Raw genomic sequence first — 25,263 nt, 5'->3', positions numbered from 1 at the left:
ACTCTAGACTAAGGGACTTTCTCCAGACTAGGGGTGTTGGAGAGAAGCCTGTGAGTCAGGTCCCAAGCTCTGAGGCCTCACCTCTTGGCAACATCATTCCAGAGGCAACAAGTCATGAGACAAGAGAGAGAGAGCTGTGAGATACAGCTGGATCAATCAGGATGGGGACTTGGTGGATGTCCTTTGTTAAACAAGAGGGACATTAAGATGTACAAGTTCAGGGACTTGTAATGCTTTCATACTAGTTTCTGTTTTTATTTTTTTTAAATTTAATTAGGTATATATGACAGAAGAATGCATTTTGATTCATTGTACACAATTACACCACAACTTTACATTTATATGGTTGTACACAATGCAATGTAGCATCACACCGTATGTGCAGTCATACATGTACTTAGGGTAATGATGTCCACCTCATCCCACCATCTTTCCTGCCCCTGTGGACCCCCCCATCCCTCCCTTCCCTTTGCCCCATCAAAGTTCCTCCATTTTCCCCATGTTCCCCCCCACCCCCCACCATTATGGATCAGCATCTACTTATCAGAGAGAACATTTGGCCTTTGGATTTTCTTTTTTCTTTTTCTTTTTTTTCTTTTTTTTTGGAATTGGCTTACTTTGCTTAGCATGATATTCTCCAACTCTATCCATTTACCTGCAAATGCCATAATTTTATTCTCTTTTAATGGTGAGTAATATTCCATTGTGTATATATACCACAGTTTCTTTATCATTCATCTATTGAAGGGCATCTAGGTTGCTTCCACAGTTTAGCTATTGTGAATTGAGCTGCTTTAAACATTGATGGCTGTGTTACTATAGTATGCTAAATTTTTCACCAGGGACTTTTGTTGTGCATTAGTATCTCAGGGTCCAGAGAGACATTCAACTCATTAACACCAAGCATCTTATCAAGGGATGCTTTGTAACCAACCGTGGATAGGCTCTCTCTCAACACCAGAGCACATAAACCTGTTGAAAAGTGAGTGAGGACCTGGATACCTAGTGGAGTGAGATTTTGAAGGCAGGAAAGCCCTTTCCTTTAGATTCAGAGAGGCTGAGCTGAGTTATCTTAGACTAAGTTGGAAAAATAGATTATGTCATTCCACTAGAAGCTTAGAAGCCCCAATTATGGGAGTGTTTTAAAATGTCTAATATGGATGCATCTTTAAGTCATTTTGGTATCTCTTAAGTTTATTGACTCTTGGGACCTTAAAAAGTAGCATTTCTCAAACTCCAAATAAAGATGAAAATTGCATTACTGTATTATGGAGAAGCAGGCTTTCCCCCAAAGCTCCAGCCATGACTCTGTCCTTGTGCAAATCTCTTTTGATCTTCTCCAATAAAAAGGTGCTGAATGCAGACATAAATGTAAACAAAACACACTTAGGTCTTAGTTGTAGTTGCATCTACTTTAGTTCTGTCCTTCCTGCTATCATCTATCAACCTGGGGCTTGCATAAGGCTGCAGAAACATGTGGCTGAGATTTCTGTGGCTATACCAAGAAGTCACAATGGAAAGCCTAGGTCAGTGGATGTCTCTGTGATAAAAGCATGTTGATATAACATAGTCAGAATTTGGGAAGTTTCTCCATATTCTACAGGGCAACTGATCTTTTTTGTGGGACCAGGGATTGAACCCAGGGCCTTGTGCATGCTTGGCTATATCCCCAGTGAGCTATATCCCCAGCCCCTAGGAAAACTGATCTTGTCTCCTTAAATGACAATGGCATAAAAAGAATGGGGGAAGCAATTATAAGTTTAAATAACTGGAGTCATAACAAACAAATGCAATGTGTGGACCTGTTTCTGATACTTATTCATACAAATCACCAGGAAAGAGAAACTTTTAAGGCAATTAGAGTAATTTAAATGTGGTTTAGTATGAGATAATATTGAGCAATTATTCATTCTATTAGTTATGATGAAGATATTGTTTTAAGAAAATGTATTTTTAGAGATGCTTGTGAAAGTACTTATGGATAAAATAATGATATCTGATGTCGGCTTGAAATTATCTCAACCAATAGAAAGGTACAAATATGGAAAAATTTTAATCAATGTTAAAGGTAGATGATGGGTGTATGTAAATTAACTCTACTATTCAGCTATTCTCTCCATTTTTTACTTCTGATTTTTAAATTTTCAAATAAAATGACTTTTAAAACACACTGACACAAATTTTCAATATTTGTTAATGTGAAAAGCCAGTGTATACTCTTGGTTTATTTGGTTGTTCCTGCCAAATAAATGAATTGCTATAGAAATGTCATTGTATTTGATCCACCTTAGTGTTACCAAGCGTAGTATAATGTAGATGTCTTGAGTTTGCCCAAGCATCTGTGACCGTTATTCATTTGTTCCTTTATTCAGACATCCTCAGCATTTAGTACCAGCTACATTCAAGACTGGAATGCTTTTCCCATTCCTCCTTCAGGCTCTGGACCTCAGTGATAGTCTTTTTTTTTTTTTCTGTGCTACCATCACCACTTCCCCTCCCAGGCTTCCCCCTTTCCAGGTCAACTATAACCTGAAATTTGCTCTCTCAGCATATCCCTTTTGAGTGGGGAAAGAGGCATGTCAGAAGAAAAGTAATGATGAATGTGAGAAGCAGATATGAATTCAACTTTTGGCTCTTGGGTTGGACAATTGCTTGCTCTGTGACCTTTGGGGTTCTTATCTTGTCCTTTCAGATCATCATCATAAAGTAGAGGCAACAAATGCCTAATGCCTAAGGTATCAGGATCCTGGTGAGACATCATCCACATCCCATTGGTCCTTATGTTCCCTTATATGCCAATAGCTTCTCACTGCAGGGATCTGTGCCTCAAGGCTCTCTGGACAGAGGGAAGGCTGGCATGGAAGGCTAATGCTCTCAGGGATGCATTTAACCAGTGATGGGAAGGAGTTGGAGAATATCCAACTTCCTTGACTCTTGGGTTGAACCACACTGAGATGTGTTCCATACCATCTCACAGAGATCCCAGTGGGATCCAGTCCCAATTCTACACCTGTACCCTGCACATTAACACATCCTGTATAGGCTTTCTTCCCTTCTCTGTCTCACTTCCCCATCGCTTATGATCCTTCTTAGAATCACTTACCAAATCAATTACTTGTGCTCAGATCTTTGTTTTGGGTCTGCTTCTGAGGAGCTCACCTACCTAAGTCATCTGCCATGGAATAGTAACTCAGTAAAAAGCAACTGTTATTACTGCCACTGAAGAACATCACACCAACTTTTAATGTGATCTTCTGGTGATTCAGTGATAAGAAATAGTGTTTTGAGAAGATGTCTTAGGTAGGTGAGTTTTTCAGAATAGGATCCAAGATAGAGCCGAGGTAGGATCTTCCAGAACACACACACACACACACACACACACACACACACACACACACACACCTGAGAGAAGCAGTGCTGTAGAGACTGCATCAGGCTCTGGAGAAGTAGCCAAGGGTTCAACTGGAATCTAAAGATTTACAAGCCTAATTATAAGCCAGATTCTGTAGGGGTGGGAGTGGGGGTGTGAATATAGAGATGGGAAATCCAGCAGGTAGTTAGTACTCAGGAATTGTGTGATAATCAGACAGGAAATATATTCTGAATATCAAAATGAATAGCTACTGTTTTATTTGCTTGAATCCATCCCTTCTCCACCCCTATCTTTTTCTGCTAAGAAATGTTCTTTTAATAATGTTCTTTTGGGAGGAACTTGGAACCTGAATCTTCTGAGAGATTCTTACTTCCCTGAGTCTTCTGAGAGTCCTTTTTGTTGGGGGCTTGGAGTATTTATATTTGAAACTAAGGGAACAATGGCAGTTCCTTTAGGGTAATGGAAAAGGTAGGTAATCTGGAAACATACGAGTCTGGAAGCCAAGAGTGACCGTGGTCACTGTTGAGCAAAAGAAGGCAGTTCCCAGGAGGAGAGAGCAGAGGTGACACACAGAGAAGCAGAGAAGCAGAGGTAGGTGTGTGGGTGTGTGTGTGTGTGTGTGTGTGTGTGAGAGAGAGAGAGAGAGAGAGAGAGAGAGAGAGAGAGGAGTCAGCTTTTCAAAACTGGGACAAAATACATGAGAAAAACAACTTAAAAGAGGAAAGATTTGTCTCCTGGCTTTGGAGGAGCTTTCAGTCCGTGCTTGACTGGCTTCAAGGCACAAACATCAGGGTGAAGGGCATGGTGGAAGAAAGCTGCTCAGCTCATGGCAGCCACAAAATAGACTGGGAAAGAGAGAAAGAGGCCCTTGCAAGATCTACTCTTGCAGGGCTTGCTCCCAGTGACCTTCTTCCAATTAGGCCCTACCTCCTGACATTTCCACCACCTTCCAATAATGTTATCAAGTTATTAATCCACTGATGAGATCAAGAGCCCTCATAATCCAGTCACTTCCCAGAAGCCTCACCTCTGAACATTTCTGCACTGGGGACCAAGCCACCAACACATGAGCCTTTGGGGAACATTCCAGATCTAAACCACAACAGTGTGCATTCATGTGCAGGTGTGTGTATTAGAAGCAATAGTAGAAGAGAATCTCCTTGGCATTGAGGTTCCTCTTTCCAGATATCCTGAGATCCATCAGAGCAGTCTTCTCCTTCTGCCAGATCTTCTTTGCAGTAACTTCTCCCATTCCTAAGCTACTCCAAACTGAGTTCCTGTCACTTGCAATTTAAAGAATCCCAAATAACACATGAGTTTATCTGGGGCATATATCCCCATACTGTTTCATTTTGTTAATCCACTTTGAAAAGAACTACCATAAGTATCACAGAAAGTCTCCAGTTTTAGAGTCAGGGAGCACTGTTAGGAAGAGTAAATATTAAGAGTTCTGGGCTGAGGGTCTGGACTAGGGAGGGATAGCTGAGTTCAGAGCAATAAAGGTGTGCTGGGCAGCTTGAATTTGTAGCAAGGAGGAGAAGCTGGGGCAGTGCAGGCTCCAGAAGGCCTATCAAATGATCAGGCTTCTACCAGACAAGGACAAGCTGCTCGAATACTTTTTATCTCAGTCAAAATACCTTAGCTTGGGCTGCTTTTTTTGCCAGGGTGGAGGTGGGGGTGGGGGCAGGAGCCAATGGGTGAAGAACTTGTGCTGAGATTAATTAGAAAGGCAGAGGAAGGGAAAAGGTGCAGAAAGATGATGATATTTTTAGAGTTTTACTTCTTTTTTAAAAAAACTTTGGTGCATGCATTCCACTGTTTGTCTGGATAGGTTTATTGTCCCAGTTCATGGGAGAAACTTCAATAACCTGCTTGTTAAGATTTGTCTTCCATTCCCCACTTGGTAAATAAAAAGTCTAACTTTAGGCCACCAGAAATCAACAAACATCTCAGGGGCCAGGATCAGTCATCCTTTACCTATCCCTATGGATTCAGACTTTCTTATCTTTTCTGGCTTCTAAGAAAATTCTCAACTTTCTTATAGAACTTTTACTGCTATCTAACATCTTTGATGTGCATATATAACTCGTATCACTTCATCCATCATATTGTGAAATGAAACATAAATGCCTGTTAAAAATTATCAACATAGGTGTCTCCTTGCAGTGGTGAGGAGAGTCAAGACAGGATGAGCATTTGGCAAGTTTCTTTCACTCTTTGAACATGTATTGGTTGGAAGGAGTGCAGCTAAACCGTAACCAAAGGAGGCATTATGCTTCCAGAAAAATTTGGAGGAAAAGTACTGTAAGCTACAATGATTAGCTGTGGGATCAGGCTCTAAAGGAAAGGGAAGGGAGATCCAAATAATAAGTGCAACAGTGGGAGATGAAGCTCTTCTGCCCAAACATGGAGGCACCAAAGGATTGTTTCTTTAGAGATGGGGACATTCTTGGAAAATCTGTAGAGTGAAATAAATCACTACTAAAATGGCATTGTGTGAAGCTATCCATTCCACTAAAGTTCTGAAGTCTTTCATCATGTAAATAATTTCCATGTCTCTCTTCTATATTTACTGGATGATAATCTAATCTAAAAAAATTACAAATATTAACAGAGGGGAGAAAAAAGCATTAGCTTTGGAAGGAAGAAATATCCTTTTCCAATTCCTCTGCATGGGAATTAGCATGGGCTCTAAGAAAAACTATAACCTCAACACTTGTGCCATTTCTCATTTTTGCAATAGGCTGTGTTCTTAATCCTTCTGGAATCTATATAGCTGTAAGCTTTGGGGAAAGTACTGCCATGGGCCACTTGACTAAATGACATATCACTTTGGAAATGGTAAAATTTGGGTCAGTTGGCCAATAAGATCCTGCATCTTAATTTTGGAGAAGAAAATTTTCAAAAGAGTTTACCTACTTGAGCTCATCATTTTTGGCAAATCCTGAAAATATTTGGATATGTCCTAGAATTTAGGAGAGGTCTTATAATTTAAGAGTTCTTACATTAAAAATTTTTTTTTAGTTGTAGAAGGACACAATGCCTTCATTTTATTTATTTATTTTTATGTGATGCTGAGGATCAAACCCAATGCCTCACACATGCTAGGCAAGCACTCTACCACTGAGCTAACCACGGCCTCAAGAGTTCTTACAATTTTAAGGTAGGAGTTCTCAACTATACTGACCTGAGTTTAAGAACAATAAAGGAACTCACCTGAAAGGGCAAAAATAATGGACAATAGAGCAGTGATATCTGGTAATAAGCTTCAGGCTTTTCTTTATTTTGCTTCCATTTCCCTTGTGTGGTCAGGATATTTGGGATACACTTTTATTAAATACTTGGGGTCTGAATATATGAGTAAGTGGGAAAATGGGAAAAAGAAATCATAAAATAAAACATGGCAATTGACCAGAGCAAAGGGGATAACTGGTGAAGAGAATTGGGAATTATAAATTCTTAAGAATTCTTGCAAGTATTTAAGGGTGATGTCTGAGTTTTCCATGGGGATGGGTGACTCTATAATCCTGGAAAGCTTGGGCACTTAATTACATAAAGTTTCCAACATTAATAGATTTTTCAGAAGTCAGATGATTAAGATGTAGAAATTCTGGAATATCCCCCATAAATCAGAGAGAGCAAAAATAAGTTTAAGAATAATGATTCAATTTTAGAAGGTGGTTCATGATTAAAATTAGTGTCCTAGGGAGTATGATCTTATAGGTGGAACAAAATCTTAGGCATTTCTTTTCCAAAGGAGACTCTCTACTTGGTTCCAGGCAGTACATGTAATTTGGAATGGAAAATCAGCAAGCAATAATGTTTTTCACTTGTAAGTTAGAGATAATAATAGTACTTACATCACAAGGTTTTTGTGACAAATGAATGCATGTCTACATGTAAAGCACAACATGTATATAGTGTATGCAAAATAAGTTTGCCTAGTTACTATTATTGCCTTCCAATATGCTAGGAGAGAGGTGTGGGGAGAAACTGGAAGTTTTATGCTCTCAGTGCTTCCTTTGGACACAATGTATCCTATACCAACATAGGAAATATCTACAAAGTTATCCCTAACATATCCACTTTAATCTCACAGGAGGCATCACTACCCGCAGGGGACAGGGCTTATGGAAGGTGGGCAAAACAAATTTCCTTCTTTCTCACTTTTTTGCATGTTACCACTTGGGAGGTTTTTAGAAATCTCTGCCATGAATTTTATATCATTTTGGATTTTGTGTGTGTGTGTGTGATGCTAGGGATTGGACCCAAGGCCTTGCACATACTAGCATACTAAGTGCTGTACCACTAAGCTACATCCCCAGTCCTGAATCTTAGTTTAGCAATAAGACTTTATTATTCTTCTCTGACACAAGATGAAACAGCCCTGTTTGTATTAGAAGTCCCATGGAGTTGCTCATGGTGGCCTCAGTTTGATTTTGGTTTGGCTTGGCTTTATACAAAGGATCTCTTTAGGTATGTAGTTATATCCTCTTGTATTGTAAATCTTTGTTTAGTGAAGATGGTATATTCATTTGGGCCCCAAAATTCAGCACATTTTAAATCTCTTCCCATCTCTCAATGATTTCTTGGCATTTTGTTGTTCCTGCCCCATTAGACAAGATCTTCCAGCCAAACTGCTCAAACTAGTGGAAGAATCAAGTAGAAGAGGATACTCTGGGGCTGGGGATATAGCTCAGTTGATAGAGTGCTTGCCTTGCATGTACAAGATCCTGGGTTCAATCCCCAGCACCAAAACAAACAAACAAACAAAAAAACACTCTGAGTCTATCTCCATGAAGTTTGACATTTGGACTTAAATATGTTTGTCAGTCATTTCTGAAAGTTACTCAAATGTAAAAATATACAAACACACACACTCACACAGAAGCTTCTTGGGCTTTTTTTTTTTTTTTTTTTTTTTAAATCAGCATTCAAGTTTTTGGTTCTATTCTCTATTAAATGATTCCAGGTTTTTGCTTGCATTAGTTAAAGATTTGCTTCTGTTATTTGCAACTAGAAGAGGTTTAGTGAAGCCACTCTCACAAATATTAAGGACACACTTCTTACTCTTTTTAATAATACCCTGACCTCTCTCTGGAAAACTTTCCTCTTCCTTGTTCCTCTTGCAAAAGTGTGTTCAATCAGCCTTTTGTATCTGCAGGTTCTTCATCCATGGATTCCATCAACCTTGGATCAAAAATATTCAAAGAAAAAACTGTATTGTGCCAGATGCAGTGGCACACACCTATAATCCCAGCGGCTCAGTAGGCTGAGGCAGGAGGATCATGAGTTCAAGGTCAGCTTCAGCAATTTAGCAAGGCCCTATGCAACTCAGTGAGATCCTATATTTAAATAAAATATAAAAGGGCTGGGGATGTGGCTCGGAGATCAAGCCCCCCCTGGGTTCAGTGCATAGTAAAAAACTGTATTGAACATATACAGACTTTTTTCTTGCCATTATTCCCTTCACAACACTGTGTAACAACTATTTGTGTAGCATTTACATTGCATTAAGATATTGTCAGCACTCTAGAGATGATTACAGTATACAAGAGGATGTCTGCCGACACTACATTATTTTATACAAGAAACTTTAGCATCTGTAGATTCTGAAGTTGGTGGGAGTCCTGGAACTATTGTCCTTTGAATTCTGAGGGAAAACTGTCTGCATCCCCCACTCTTATCTCTTTCCTCACACTTCACCTCTCATAAGTCCTTTCCTTTTCCTAATATGGCTTTGGCTTCTTTCAGTCAATCTTCAATTCGTATGTTGATAATAGGTTCCCACCTTAATTGAAATATTTGCCTTCACTTATTATGCTCAGCTAAGATCAGGGTCTGTGACATTGGCATTAGTTGCTACCATCCAAGAAGCCTTCCTACCAGCTTGTAACTTGACTTTTTCCCCAGACTTCTGACAGACTCTCCTTTTCTGCTTTAATATGCCTCTGTTTCAAGACAGTTGCTGCCAGCCATAACTGAGTGGCCATATTGATCTAATTTTCCCACTGAAAACAATTATAAAAGTTGGAGAAGATAAATAAAACAACAGTTTGAAGGCTTTTGGGAGTAACCAACACAGAAAGGACATGGAGCTTTGGCTTCGGAGAGGAAGGAAGAACTGAGGTATGGATTACATTCACTCCTAGGTTATTTTTCCCTAAAAGCATCATCTGTTTTAGAAGAGGAGGATTAAATTTCAGGGGAAGACCAAGCAGTTCCACTGGATGAAGCAACAGAGGTCTGAATTCCAACTGTTGCAGCAGACATTTCAGTAGAAATCCCAGAAAAGCCACAGCATAGGAGTAAAAACTAGAATTGAAACAGAGTAGCCTAACATCAAAAACAACCCTTAAAAGGACTAAGGAGTCCTACTTGTACTCTTTATACCTACCGAGGAAATGTACCTTCTTTGGAAGTAGAGAATATCATTTAATGCTGATAATTTTTCATATAGAATTTTTGGCATTTTATACAAAACTATTTGTCGTAAAAATAAAACAACAGGGCTGCGTATGAAAGAACAAAGTATTTCCATGGGTGATTCAAATGTTAGAGTTGTTATATCCGAACTTTAAAATAACCATGATAACCAAGAAAATAGGAGAGAAGATGGAGTACTGGATTTTATGAAAAAAAGAAACAGAAAGAAGAGATGTGGCACCTATTTAATAAACCAAATGTAAATTCTCGAATTAAAATATACAATATTCAAATAAAGATTAATAAATGGGGTTAAAGAGACAATTAAGAGTCAAAGGTTAGAAAAGTAGAAGTCAAATCATTAGAAGAAAAAAAAAGTATGAAACACAGCAAGGCGCCTAAAATACATATGGAATCTGTTGAACCAGATTAGTATGTGAATTCCAGAAATAATATTTAAACAAATCAAGAACTATACTTGTATTTGTTTAAATATTAATTATATCAGGGCCAAACTGCTAAGACAAAGAAAGAAAATCATAAAAGCAGTTAAAGAATAGGTAAAAAAAAACATTATTTATAAAAGATCAACAATAAAACTTACAGCCGACTTTTGAACATAAATTGTAGAAAAAAACTTACAGCTGACTTTTTAATATAAATGGTAGAAACTAGAACACAATAGAATATCTATATCAAGGTAAATATGATTAACAAATAAAAGTGAAATAAAGACATTTTCAGACAGAAACTGGGAGAATTATTGTTAGTAGATCTATAGTAAAGGAAATATTTAAACAAGTTCTTCAAGTGAGAGGACTATAATCCTATATGGAAACCATGGATGTACAGGAGGACATAAAGGACTACAGAGAAAATAGAGTTGATAAATATAAACAAATATTGACTGCTTAAAATAATAGTCTTGTGGAGTTTATGATAGATTTATCATAAGTAAATAAAGAGATACAATGTATGGCAAAAACAATAACAAAAGTTAAAATAGTAAAGTTAAACTGGTGTAAGGACTGCAGGGTAAAGGTATTAAATGAAGGTGGACAGTATAAGTCAAGGCTTCATTTTGAAATCTCTAAGATAATCACTAAAATAAAAATACAGATGTCCAACAAATCTGCCAATAAAGTGTGTTTGGGAGCACACCTGGCATTCTGTTAAGACTTACTGAAGGTAGGATCTGAGAAATGGGTTAGCCGCTCCACATTGCAGCATCTCTTTTGTTAGAGTCTGTAAACAAGTCAGGATGGCGCCTGGCATTTTGCCAGAGAAATGTTAGAGTCTGTAAACAAGTCTGGATGGCGCCTGGCAAAATGCCAGAGGGAGTGGTTTGTGAAGTAACACCAGCAAGCCATTAAGTGTGGAGATTTCTTATTGGTTGACTGATGTATCTAGTTTATGTTAATTAAGATAAGCTGTGTGAAATGTATAAATACCTCTGTTGTCCTACAATAAACGGCTTCCACTCCTGCTGTATCAATGTGCACAAGTTGCTCGTCACCTCCCGGTTATTTTGCTGCAGCCAGACTGCGGCACTCTTTCTCACTACAATTTGGAGTGGCTAACCCCTTGGCTAATTCTAAAATCATTAGTAGTTGAATTCAGAAGGCATTCATTTTTTCACAAAGGTGTCCACTCTTTGGGGAAAATATGTCATTTTCAATCAGTTATAGAATGAGTAGTATGGGCTCAAATGGAAGTTAAGATAGTGGAACAAAGATTACAAGGCTCTTTGCTTGTGGTACCCTTCGGGTCTCTAGTGGGGACCATGGAGTGGCAATTGGGTATCTTGAGTTCTGGTACACCTACTTACCCTCACGTCCATTCTGATGCAGGGGGATTCCTTAATGCTTTTCCCCAAATCCTGAAAGTATGGTCTTCTCTCCTTGTTCAATAAGGGGTATTTCCAGAATGTAGACATTCTAAGGTGAGAAACAGGTCTTGAAAGCCACTATACCTATCTTCCTCATCTCACCAGAGGTACCCACACACTCATGCTTGGCTTGAGGCTCTGAGGAAGCACTACATTCCTATTACTCATTCGATATAAGTTCCCCCACATCATTCTGGCAGTGGATCTTGGCTTTTGGTGAGGGGCTAATGTTGATAAGCCCTGCACAGATGGCCCAAGACGTCTTTACAGATTGAGTAACAAGATTACCCACTCTCTAGCCTTCTCAATCTAAACCAAGAAAAGGGGTTAGAAAATCTCATAAAACACTCTGCTCTAATGCAGTGTACTCATTCCTTTCTCCTTTAAGCGTGTTTGTGCAATTTGTCAACAACACAAGGGAGCTTCTGGATTTTCCTGCTCTGCTCATCTGCTCTAAGATAAGGGAAACTTAAGAGGCCACATTATGATCCTTCATTTGTATAGTAATCTGGAGCTTTTAATGCATTTTTAACATTTGTTATATTCTTACCATACACTTTGAGTTGATCTGAGAGGTTGTGATTGTTCCAAACTGGGCTAGTAAACTCCAGAATACTTAACAAACTTGTCTTGGTCACAGAGCAATGGGAACTTAAGGCTAGTTTACCCCCTGGTGGCTGTCTTAATTAAAGAACAATGGGAAAAATCACTTAAACAGTCAATTGGGTTGAAATATAATATGGCTTCACCACAAATGAGTTGGAATTCCTGCCTTTTCACTTTCCTTCCTAATCTTAAATTATTGGGATTCAACTGTATTTCTTCTTTTCACTTTTGAAATGAGGACGTCTTTGAATTTGTAGTTTTGTGCTTTTATAACCAATTTCTCCTATCCATCTGTTCTAGTCAGATTCTTTGCTGCTGTGACCAAAAGACCTGACAAGAACAATTTTAGAGGAGGAAAAGCTTATTTGGTACTCCCAGTTTCAGAGATCTCAATCCATATATGACTGGATCCAGTTGTTCTGGGCTGGAAGTGAAGCAGAACAACATGGCAGAAGGGCATGGCAGAGAGGAAAGCAGATCAGGACCTGGTAATCAGGAAGCAGAGAAAGAAAGCTCTATTCATCAGGAAACGGAATATATACCCCAAAGGTGAATCCCCAGTGACCTACCTCCTCCAGCGACACCCTACCTTCCTACAGTTACCACCCAGCTAATCCATTACAGCAGATGAATGTATTGATTAGCTTAAGGTCTTCATGACCCAATCATTTACCTCTGAACTTTCTTGCATTGTTTCACACATGAACTTTTGATGGACACCTCATATCTAAACCATAACACCATCCAACTCTAACTACCCTTTGGCAATGTTCTTAAAGCTCTGCTGTTTTAAGAAAATATAGTTTATTGGGTATTTACCCTCCTTATAAAAGAATTCCTTTTCATAAGGACAATTCAATTTATACTATTACTCTCTAGATATAACAATTGTTAATATTTTGATTTATATTTCCTTAGTCTTTTTTTCTGCCTGCATTCCATATATATTTTCTTACAAAATTTGGCTCATATTTTTGTAAACAATTAAAAACATATTAACATTTTCCTTTCAGTAAATAGTCTCATATATTATTTTAAAAACATTAATGAAAATACAATGGCATCATGTTATCTCCATTGTTGGCTTTCCATCCCAATTTTGCTAACAAATGATGAAATAATGGACATCTTTCTATACAAATCCTAGATATATTTTAACTACAGGAATGATTGATTCATCAGAATAAACTTATAGAAGTGAAATTTCTGAATGGGGAAGCAATTTTTTACAGAAACATTTTCATTTGAATTACCAAGTAAGTCTCCAAAAAGGGGGTTCCAGGTAATAACTCCATCTCTTTTTTCCTTTGTTCAGTTCTTTATTTCATTTTTTTTAAATGTGGTGCTGAGAATCGAACTCAGTTCCTCATTCATGCTAGGCGAGTGCGCTACCACTTGAGCCACATCCCCAGCCCCAACATTTGTTCAGTTCTTGCCCTGATTTTTTCTCATTGCGAAGCTCTATGTTAATTTTTATTATTTTCTTCAAAAATATTTGGATAAGAAAAGTGAGAGCAAAGAGCAAACAGGAAAACCTATTTTTTTTCTGTCCCCTGTTTGTGGGTGTCTCTATGTCAGCACTATAGGGAATCAGACACTTTCCAGGCTGTGTTACCACAGTTTGCCTTTCAGATTTCTATGGCCAGTTCTTGGTAATCCATTTAGGTTATTAAATAAGGCAAGGCTCATGTGGATGTGGAGAACAATAAACTTCAAACATATTTTTCTCTCAGGTAGTTTTCCTGCAGAACTCTCCCAGGTCAAAAGCTGCAGTTCTCTGCAGTTACCACTAAGTGTCAGGCAGGGAACGGTCTATGTCGCACATGCTTTGATTTTTTTTTTTCTTCAGACTTTCAGACTCTTTTGCATGGGAATGTTCAATAAGAAAGCACATTAAATAAGCACACGGTGAATGTTCTGTTCCATTCCTCTTTAGATTTTGAGATGAAAACAATAATCTGATGCTTTTCTCTCAGAAGTAAAAAAAAACAAAACAAAAAAAAAAACTATTCACACAAATGTCTGTCCCATTGTTCAGTTACTTGGCATTTTAACCACTTTTTGATAATAAGTTTTTATTATAGTATTTATATTTCCAAGAAAGATACCAAAAAAGACACTGAATGCAAATCAAAACCCAAATACTCCAAATTAATAAACTGTCTAAAAATAAAATACTCATTCAACTTCAACTACACATTTGAAAGGACTAAACAAACACTCCCCTCTAATCCCTACCCAGGATTTTCTTATTAAGATCACATCAAGAAGATAGCCCTCACAGGCAGCCCTTAAAAACATGATTAAAAAACATAAGACTCAAGATATCATTGTGCTCAACAATTTCATAAATAACTTGTTCTGGGAGATGTGAGAATCCCAAAGTTATTTCCTGTTGCTTAGAAATATTTTCTGCCCAGATAAACTCCTAGTTTCAGATTGGGAAGGTTGACAATTATTGTGGAAAAATTCATTCTTTCAGGGACTTTTAGAGAAATTAAAACACTTTGACCAAAGAGCCAAACAACTTGTGGAATTAAATGTGTTCTATTTCTATTTAACTTTACAACATATACAGATCTATTTTAAGATTTGCTTTTTCTATGGTTTGGATTGTGTCATTCCCAAAAATGATATGTTGATACCCAAATATCTCAGAATGAGACCTCATTTGTAGAAAAATAATCAGATCTCTGCATCCATGGGGGATTGGTACCTGGACTTCCCACAGAAACCCAAATCCTCAGATGCTCAAGTGTATTATATTAAAATGGTGTGGAATTTGTATGTAATCTAAACACATCCTACTATTTATCATCTTTATATGCTTATATTATTGACTACATGTAATTGTATTAAGTATAGAAATATATTTATATAAATATATAAACAGCTGTTGTGCACCATTTAGGGAAGAATGAAGAGAAAAAATGCCCATGTACAGGTAAGTCTTCTTCTTTGAATATTTTTGACCCATAATTGGTAGAATTTAAGGACATAGAACACACTGATCAAGAGGGCTAATGATGATTAGTAAAGATGAGGTCATACTAGAATAGTGTATGTCCCTAATCCAGCATGACTGGTGTCATTATAAGATGCTGGTATCATTATAAGATAGTGAAGACAGACACACTATTAAAACTCCATGTGATGACAAAGGCAGAGATTTAAAAACTGCCAGCCAAGAAATCCTCCAAACTGTCAGAAAGCCTCCAGAAGGCAGGAAAGGGCAAAGAGGAATCCCCCACAGGTCTCCGAGGGAGCATGACCCTGGTGATCCCCTGACTTATGAATTCTAGCTTATAGAACTGTGAGAAAACACATTTCTAACATTTTAAACCGCTCAGTCTGTGGTACTTTGATATGCTAGCCCTTGAAAACTCATAAAGCTTTGTTTAGAATAATAAAAATTCATCAAAACTGCTTAAATGTCTACCTGTTTGTGAGTTAGGGAACTAGTTCAATTGATGATTCATATGTATAATAAATAACTAGACACAAGTCGTCATCCCTTGGTATCTGTGGGGAAATATTTCCAGGAACCCTATAGATACCAATTTCCACAGATGCTCAAATCCCTTATATAACATGGTGCAATACTTCCAGATAACCTGTGCCCATCCTCTGTACATCTCAAATCAGCTAGACTACTTATTATACCTAATACTATGTAAGTGAAATGCAAATGATTGCTATACTGGGATAGTTTAGGGAATGATGATCTCAAGAAAAAAGTCTATTTATTCAGTACAAAAGAAATGTGTTATGTAATATTTTTGATCCAAGCCTGGTTGATATCAAAATTGTGGATCCCATGTATACAGAGGGTCAACTGTATTCATTATTGTACAAATACACTGGAAGAAATACTTACCAATTTGTTAATTAATTTGTTTTGTAATGACATACTGTACTGTCATGGATTGTTATCTTACAGTGGAGAAAATCAGTGACCTTACAGAGTGCCCACCAATAGTGTGATGTCATTGGATGCCTGATGTCTATTTGATGCCTCTTTAACTTTGCCTGCTTATATACATACTCATATATATCTGAAGTTTCTGAAAGTTTCATAAGGCCTATTTTTATCTTATATTTTAAAATTTGTTCTTTTTAGTTGTACACAACAGTAGAATGTATTTTGACATATTATACATACGTGGACTATGATTTTTCATTCTTGTGGTTGTACCTGATGTGGAGTTACACTGGTTGTATATTCATATATTAACGTAGGACAGTTATGTCTGATTCATTCCACTGTCTTTACTATTTCCATCCTCCTTCTCTTCCTTTCATTCCCCTTTGTCTAATCCAATGAACTTCTATTTTCTACCCCATCCCCCCTTATCCTTTATTGTGTGTTAGCATCTGCATATAAGAGAGAATATTTGGTTTTGGCTTAGTTCACTTAGCATGATAGTCTCTAGTTCCATCCATTTACTGGCAAATGCCATAATTTCATTCTTCTTTATGCCTGAGTAGTATTCCATTATATTAGCTATTGTGAATTGAGCTGCTATAAATATTGATGTAGCAGAGTCACTATAGTATGCTGATTTTAAGTCCTTTGGGTATATGCTAAGGAGAGGGATAACTGGGTCTAATGGTGGTTCCATTCCAAGTTTTCTGACAATCTCCGTACTGCTTTCCAGAGTGGTTGCACCAGTTTGAAATCCCACCAGCCATGCATGAGTGCATCTTTCCCACCCCCCCACATCCTGGATAAGGCCTGTTTTGAAAACTGGAGCAAGTAGGGAGGGCCCAGACCAAGTGCAGTGCTGGGATCATGTCATATACGTAAGGCAATATCTCTAGCAGAGATCTGTGCTTAGGAGATAACTCGTAGACATCTATTGAATACAATTTTAAAAGAAGTTACTTAGGAAAATATTTTGCTGAGATAAAAACATGCTTGTTAATTTACTTACTATATATTATCAAATGTTATGAATATATATTCATTAAAAATAAAAAAAACACATGACACTATTTTAGAACAAAAAAAAAATGAAGAGATGAGGGAATGTACTGGAGTAACCACAGTTCATAACTCAGTCTCCATGTAAGGAAAGACTGATTTTGTTTAATAAATATGTGATAATTCACTGCCTAAATTTAGCTGTGAGGTGTAATTTAAGGATAGGATTTTAAAAATTACTGATTATTTTAAAAATTACTGATATTAACCAACTATGGTGGCTCACGCCTGTAAACCCAGAAGCTCCAGAGGCTGAGGCAGGAGGATCAAGAGTTCAAAACCAGCCTCGGCAATGGAGAGGCACTAAGCAACTCAGTGAGACCCTGTCTCTAAATAAAATACAAAATAGGGCTGGGGATGTGGCTCAGTGGTTAAGCACCCCTGGGTTCAATCCCCAGTATCAAAAAAAACCAACTGATATTATTACATAATTTCTATACTAGTCAGTTTTTCATTGTAATGACAAAATGCCTGACATAAACAACTTTAAAAGGAAGAAAGGTATATTTTGGCTCACAGTTCACATTCTGTTGGTTCTGTAGTTCCTGGAGCCTGTGATAAAGTACTACATCATGACAGAGGGGTGTGGCAGAGCAAAGCTGCTCATTTCCTGGCAGAGATAGAGAGCATGAAAGGAAGGGGACAAGACACAAGATGTACCCTTCCATGTCACACTCCTAGGGACCTACTTCCTCCAACTAGACCATACCTCCTAAAGTGTCCACCACCTCCCAATAATCCACTCAATTATGCATGCACCCATGAATCCACTATTGAGAGTAGAGTCCTCTTGACCCAATTGATTTCCCCAAAGCCCCCCTTTCTAACATTACTGCATTGGAGACCAAGTCTTCAACACATGAGCCTTTGGGACATTTCATATTTAAACCACAACAATTTCAAAGTGTCATTACACTCTCTGGGTTTCTGAAGCACCAATATATAATTTTTTTACTTTTAAGTGTTGATGTTCAAGACAAATTTTAGACACCATTTGCTGAACCTTGAATTGTGAAATCTTAGCCAGAAAAAAAAGTGATTATATCCTCAATTCTATGCTGTGAAAAGAAATAAAACTCCCAATTTTTCACTTAGTGGGAAGGTTGCAGATATGAAAGATCTGGAATTCTTTCAAAGAAAGGACTCACATAAATCCCAAGTATTACTCTCATCACAAAAATGACCATATATAGAAGGTGCACAGTGTGCTCCACAGACATGAGTGACGCGTTCCATCCTCAGTATCATGTGGGAGATATTGATGTCAACAGCAGAGCAAGTGAGGTTAGTAACTTACCCAGGTCTGACAGCTGGTAAATGCTACCGTGGGGATTTAAACAGGAATTTTGTCTTAAGAGTCTTTGAACATGTATGGTGCACCTACTATTTGTTGAAAGTGCCACAGTGAATAAGACAGAGATCACAAGTGTTTTAGTCCATTTTTTTTTTCACTGCTGAAACCAAAAGACCCAAGCAGAACAATGGTAGAGGAGGAAAAATTTATTTGAGGGCTCATGCTTTTAGAGGTCATAGAAGGCCAGCTCCATTCCTCAGGGTTCGAGATGAGGCAGAACATGATGGTGGAAGAGTGTGGTAGAGGGATGTAGCTCACATGATGATCAGAAAGCAGAGAGCGAGAGCAAGAGAGAGAGAGAACACTCTCCAGATGCAAAATGTGTACCCCATAGCCATGCCCCCAATTCCCACCTCCTCCAGCCACAACCCACCACTTCAGTTACCACTCAGTTAATCCCTATCAGGGAATTAATTCACTGATTGGGTTAAGACTCTCACAACTCAATTATTTCTCACCTGAACCTTCTTGCATTGTCTCACACTTGAGCTTTTGGGGGATACCTCATGTCCAAACCACCACAACAAGGGAGGTTTGGGTTCTTGTATCCTGTAAGTCTGTAGCATAGATGGTTATTTCCCTTTCTTCAGATTTTTTTCTTCCTCTCACTTAGTAAACTGATTCTTGTTCCCAATGCACTGTCAGGATTTTTTTCCCATTTGGGTGATTTGCACAGTTAAAATATCAGGTGCTTTGGGAGTGTAATTGTTTTGTGGACCTCTGACTGTAGAGTGGATGGCACCAAACCTTGGATCTAATTTGTTCAGACTACATCCAGTTCATTCACAAAGCAAGAAGCACCATCTGACTAATGTTTTGCACATATCATTTCACTTCCAAATGTCAAGTACTATTTTTTTTAAAACTGTAAAGTAGTTAACAACACACTTAAGAGCCTTCAAATGTGTTACAGTTGAGGTATTCACATGCACATAAGTTGTGGTTGAATCTTACTCACTTTTCACATGTTTGACAAACATGGTTTTACTAGCAAGTTGAAACTCAATCCAACTGACCTTCATTTTGAAAGGCTCACATGCACGTTTCTTCACAATGGGTCTTTGTCCAATATACACAGTTCTACAATTGCTGTTTTTACAATTGGCAAGCAGGGATTCTACTCTCATTCAGGCCACTTTTAACCCTAAACCTGCCTTCAGGTTTTCAATGTCTGTGCTTTCTTTTGCATTTGGAGTTCAAATTAAACTGAGCAGTTGCATCTCCAATTGTCAAAAAAAAAAAAAAAAAAAAAAAAAAAAAAAACCAACCCTCAGGGCAAACAAGGCACACTTTGTTCCTGGGAACAGCATCACTCTCAAGAAAAGGTTTTGGTTTTGGCTGAGACATATCTGTATTTTTGTTGGAATACCCCAAATTGGAAAATTACAGTTTTCTAACCAGGCTTTGGTCTCCAGGCTGCCTGCCTGACACTTCAGATGACATTTACCTTGCTTCACCCAGTGGCACATCCTTCCCTTGATCAGCATTTTCCTCTCTGGGGTGGATTTTTAGTTGGGAACGTCTGCCTCAGTCATGAGATGATTGCACATGGCCACTCAGACTCAGGAAATTGCATTTGATTCTGTAGAAAATTGTCAGAAACCTGGAGGAGTTTCCTGAAAATTCCTCATTCTGAAGGATCCCTTCCCAGGATCCATTCTGTTCCCACTAGCATTCATGCTTCTTCTGTGCTTAGTCACCTACATTTAGACCTAACAGTAGCTGATTCTTGAAAATTTCCCCTAGTTATAGGGAAATACAGAAGGAAGTAAGATTTTTTTTTCATTGAAGATTATGAAAAGAGATAGGGTTAATGAAATAATTTTGATCTTAGCATCACCAAATTTAGGAATAAGAACAGCCAATTTCCTAGCAATTTAGCACATTTATTCTTTCAAGTCAAAGAGCACATCTGATCTGTCTTGAATGCAAAGTTCTTAATGTAGGGCTGGGCACACTCTGGCACTCGATAACTGTGACTGACTGACTGACCACACTACAACTGTTTGACTGAGGTTGCCAAGAAGGTTTGGCACACATGTCCTCAATTAACAGATTGGATAGTTGCTAATTATCTGGATGAGGGATTTGGCTCCCCGAGCTTGCCTTTTCCTGCAAACAGGAAGAAAAGATTCCACCATAGTGTTCTGAATTATTGGAATTTGTCCCCTGCGGCCTACCATGATGTCACGCTGACATTTTCTCACAAGTAACTTTGAGGTAAATTTGGAGTTCAGAAAATTAACCAGGTGGATTACAAAAAAAAAAAAAAAAGACTTAGCACTGAGAGAACCAAAAATCTGAATGTTCCAATAATTATGAGCACCATAGAAATGCATGTTTTGGGAAATGCTATTTTTAGGGTATTTAATGATCTCTATGATTAACTACTAACAATCTGGTGATAGACTTCCCACCAGGTAGATTGTCTAGGACAAACTGTTTGTGTAAACTGGATTCCTTTGCTATTCAATGTACTCCGGATTCCTAACAATATCAGGGCCCACTCTTGTTAGTGATAAAAATTAATTTCATAATAGCACAACACAATTTCATTACAAAAGGAGTTTTTTAGCCAAAATATAGATTTTTTTTGTATTGCACATAAATAAATATGCAGAAGTTAGTTAGAAATCCTATTTGCCTTTAATTCTTATTGCAGATTATTATTATAGAACAATTCATTTTGTTATTAAGTGGTGAACATCTTTCTTTGATGAGGAAATCAGGTTAGATCCCAGAGACTTCAATTTCAACATCAATTTTCATCACTGGTATCCATGATTGTGTTGGAAGACAAGTGATGAGACCAAGTGTACGCCAATTTCAAAGTTTGAGAGTTCTTTAATGACATAAAATAGGCAAAAGGAATATACTAAGAATAATGACAAAAATAAAACTATAACAAAAACTAGCCAGAATATTAATTCTTTGGCCAAACTTTACCAGGATTGCAAATGGCTCCCCTCCCTCCTAGGTATGTGAATGAAGACAATTACTTCAGTCTTCTGTTCTTTTTTTGTAGGGATTAAACTGGGGATTGAACCCAGGGGCACTTTACCACAAAGCCACACCCCAGCCCTTTTATTTTTTTATTTGATTTTGAGACAGGGTCTTGATGGCAAATTGGTGCTCCTCCTGTCTAGCCCCCTGAGTCACTGAGCTTACAGGCATGCACCACCCCACTTGGTATGTCCTTCAATATCTTCCACTGTAAATATGGGTGATGATATCCATCTCATAGATTTATCATAAGGGTTAAGTGAGTAAATGATTTGTGCAGGGCCTGACATATGTATACTAACATCATTTCATGTTAGCTATGGCCACTTGACTTATTCATTTCAAACTTTAAAATACACTTGTAGGAAGTTGGCCAAGGTGAGGTAATTTTAACTAAAACATTTTCAGAAGAGCTACTTGTTAGGAGATGACTAGCAATTTCAGCTTCTAGGGATGAAAATTATTATTACTGGGCTGGGGATGTGGCTCAAGCGGTAGCGCACTCGCCTGGCATGCGTGCGGCCCAGGTTCGATCCTCAGCACCACATACAAACAAAGATGTTGTGTCCGCCAAATACTAAAAAATAAATATTAAAAAAAATTATCCCTCTCTCTCACTCTCTCTTAAAAAAAAGAAAAGAAAATATTACTTTGTCTAAGAGGAGTTTCCGAGTTAAACAAAGAAGACTTCCTGGAGAATACTGAGAAGCTGTGTCTGCGTTGACCCATGTTCTGGGTATAGAAGTCAATACTCATATCATTGTCTGTGATTTTTCAAGGCAGAAGAAAGCATGATTGTTTTGCAAAATTCAAGATTTAGATTGAAATTTGGGTGCCCCACACAAGTTAAATATTCTAGATCTGGAAAGTTTTCTTAAGACAATTATTTTCCCTTTTATCAGATTCTGCAGGATGCTTTCAACTGGTATGTGAGAAAGAGTGGTGGCTCAGGAGAAGACGAAGTCAAGGCCTGCTACTAATGGAAGTTCTGACCCTTAGATAAGTGCTATCTTCACCTAGAACCCAGAGATATCAGTGCCCAGAGCAAGGCAAGTAATGGTGAATGGACATGTGTTCTGGATTTCTTGGAATGTTCAGGTTTACATTCATTGTTTAAGGTAACAATTTGCAATGATGGCTGTGGGAAATGAGACCCTTCAGTGTACTAGCTGAATAGGTGACGATAGATGTCCGGAGAGCTCCAGGGGCTTTCTAAGTTCACAGGAGCAAACTGTGATGAAAGCACAACCAAAGTCCTATTTTCATGACTTGCATCAAATGCTCTTTTATTTCCTTCCAAGTAATTTTAGAAATTTAGAAATTTTTCTAGAGCTATAATGGTGCTTTATTCTTCAATAGGGACGTGCATGCATCTGGGTAAAAGCTACCTGGTCAAGTGGAGCTTCAGATAAACAAATCCAGAACCATGCTTGACAATGTGTGGAATATGAAATATGCTTCAGTCCACTCCTGCTCTCTAGTTCTACCACTTCTATTTCTGTGTGCTGACAAAAGCAGAGGACACTGGAAAAAGCTTTGTACACAATTAGCAAGCCACCCGATATGCAGAAGGACAGTTTGAAGCCTGTCTCCCCATAATTAGGGGAGGCAAAGGTGTTTCCAACATTTATTCCTGAGTTATGGAAATGAATATCTTGAGCTTTCCCCTCCAGCAAAGACTGTCTGTTAATATCCAAACTACTTTCAGATTTATTGTGACAAGTGATACAGTACCATGTTCAAGGAAGAATTTTGGGATGCGTGCCTTGGAAACTTTTTTTTTTTTGTTGCCCATCTGTTTTGCTTGTCGCAATTCCTGTTTGTTTAAGATGTACGTGTGCCAGAAATGTGGAAAGAATGTGTGTAGCGACAAGTGCTATCGAGCCATTTTCACACTGGACTTATGGGAAGCATGTGCTGCCCATCTGTGAAGTTCTCATTTTATGCAAATTTAGAAAATATATTCTTATGTCATGTTGCCTTAATGCCCAGGGGTATATTAGAACATACATAAGGAGGAGAGAGACAGGGAGGAAGTAACCCCACTGACCATGGCAGGGTGGCTTTGCCGTGACTAGAGGAAGGTCTGAAATGCTTGCTAGTTGTCAGAAGGTAGCAGCTGCAAGGGGAATTTTCTCTCCAAAGTCACCTACAGTAAAACACTGTCTTCAAGATTCATTTTAATCTATGAATGAGATTTTAAAAGCCTCTGTCTCAAGAAAGTTTGGTAGAGATAGAGAGCACTTGCTTAGGTGTGGGTCTTTTTTTTACCTCCTAGAATATTCTGGGCCAATGGTCTCAGATGTGCTCTGAGTTCTCAAAGAGAACTTTTTTTTTTTTTTTTTTTTTGAAGGAGGACATCAGTATGTTGCCAGGTCAGCATCTATTTCTGAGATGTTACTTTCTCTGCACTGTTAAGACTATAACTATGCCATTTTTCAATCAACAATTTAAACTAAAATCAATTTTAGTTAATGAAGAAAGAAATTACCTTGGAACAAAGCCTTGGGTGGGGAGAGATGTATTAGAGAAGCAACCTGGAATTCTGGTAGCTTGGTGGGTTGTGATGAGACTAAGTTGGGTGAAGGGTCTAATGTTAAGAGTACTGGCTTCCTTAGTGTCCCCCACATTCATGATGTTGGGGGGAAACAACTCCTCAAATGTCATGCCAGACTATAAGTATTTGAAATGTATCTAAATCTACTCTTAGTCTTCAAAAAAATAGCACAATATAAAGCTAAATATAAATGTCATTTTAATTGACTGAGATAGGACTCTAAGAAGCAGATAGTGAAAGAGCTAGAATGATGAGGTAGGGTTGGTGGCAGTCTGACTGCACAGGAGCTGAGATAACCTAAACTCAGAGAACGACTAAGAGTCCACCAGGGCCGGGGTTGAGCCCACATTGCCCCATGCTTAGAAGCATCCTGGATTTGGATGAATGCTCTGCTACAACCATCTTGAAGTTTTTAATGATTTTTCAAACAGGAAACCCTTTATTTTCATTTTCACTGAGTCTTACAAATTATGTAGCTGGTCCTGTTAAAGATAAACACAAGCAAATATTTATAAACTCAAACAGAGCTCAAGAAATTGAGGTTTAAGAGACAGAAGGACCAAATATAATCAAGGGTCAACTCCCCCTTTGCTCCCTCCTCAGAACTCTGCCTTTTCTAAGGCACAGTGAGGACCTGGAAGTTGCAGCGATTTCTTTCCTATGGGGGCTTCTTGGGGCTCATTCTTACATTCACAGATGCCAGTCACTTCCAGCTTCACCTTAGACCACTGTTAATTTTGCTGCTGGTAAGTGCCTGGAACTCCTTAATGTAAGTTCCTCTGTTAAATGTTGCCCTGACCTGAGCTCCAACAGAGAAGATCCCCCATTTTCCCTGACACCTTGTCCCTTTCTTCCCGACCGCTTCATCAGACAATGCTTTCTGAGTCTAACTTCATGTCAGTAATAGGTACTAAATTATTTTTCCTGAAATTCAAGAGTAACAACTGAAGGATCCTTTCAAAGACATTCCTCTGTGGATACATGCCTGCTCTTAGCCTGCTCTTTCTCTCCTTTACATCTGTTATAAAAATGTTCTTGCCATGACATGGAAATATTATTGCCTCCTTCAAAA

The 25,263-nt window shown here is 38.2% G+C and overlaps 1 pseudogene; it reads left to right on the top strand.

Annotated features, from left to right (window-relative positions):
• LOC114090610 (10 kDa heat shock protein, mitochondrial pseudogene) overlaps positions 1–5,842 on the top strand; it is a 47,693-nt pseudogene extending 41,851 nt beyond the window's left edge.
• The last annotated feature ends 19,421 nt before the right edge of the window (positions 5,843–25,263 follow it).

Source organism: Marmota flaviventris, chromosome 15 (genome assembly GCF_047511675.1).
Source record: "Marmota flaviventris isolate mMarFla1 chromosome 15, mMarFla1.hap1, whole genome shotgun sequence".
Lineage (NCBI taxonomy): Eukaryota > Metazoa > Chordata > Mammalia > Rodentia > Sciuridae > Marmota > Marmota flaviventris.
Note: the sequence above shows the minus strand (reverse complement) of the source record. Positions and strands in the feature narration are given on the sequence as shown.